Source organism: Macrobrachium nipponense, chromosome 46, assembly GCF_015104395.2.
Source record: "Macrobrachium nipponense isolate FS-2020 chromosome 46, ASM1510439v2, whole genome shotgun sequence".
Lineage (NCBI taxonomy): Eukaryota > Metazoa > Arthropoda > Malacostraca > Decapoda > Palaemonidae > Macrobrachium > Macrobrachium nipponense.
In genome coordinates, this window is record NC_061106.1 from 9080659 (window position 1) to 9080956 (window position 298).

Genomic DNA, 298 nt, shown 5'->3' on the forward strand with positions numbered 1-298 from the left:
AAGAACCTGCTGCCTTTTTCTTACGGCTAAATATTTTCATTTTAGGAGACTATCCTTCTCTGTAAAGCATCATACTTTCACGCAGACTTATTTATTTATATACGTCAAAGATGAAGCCGAAAATAAGCAACTGGTAAATACAATTGTTACGCGAGAAACTTGTAATGCTGCGGCAAATAGGAAATGATGTCAGTAAGAAAAGCAGCGGAAGATTCAGGCGTCAGGAAGGAAGGCGAAGGAGGCGAAAGCAGAGATTCTGTCAGAGCCGCAGAAACCCGATGGGAGGGAAGACGACGAC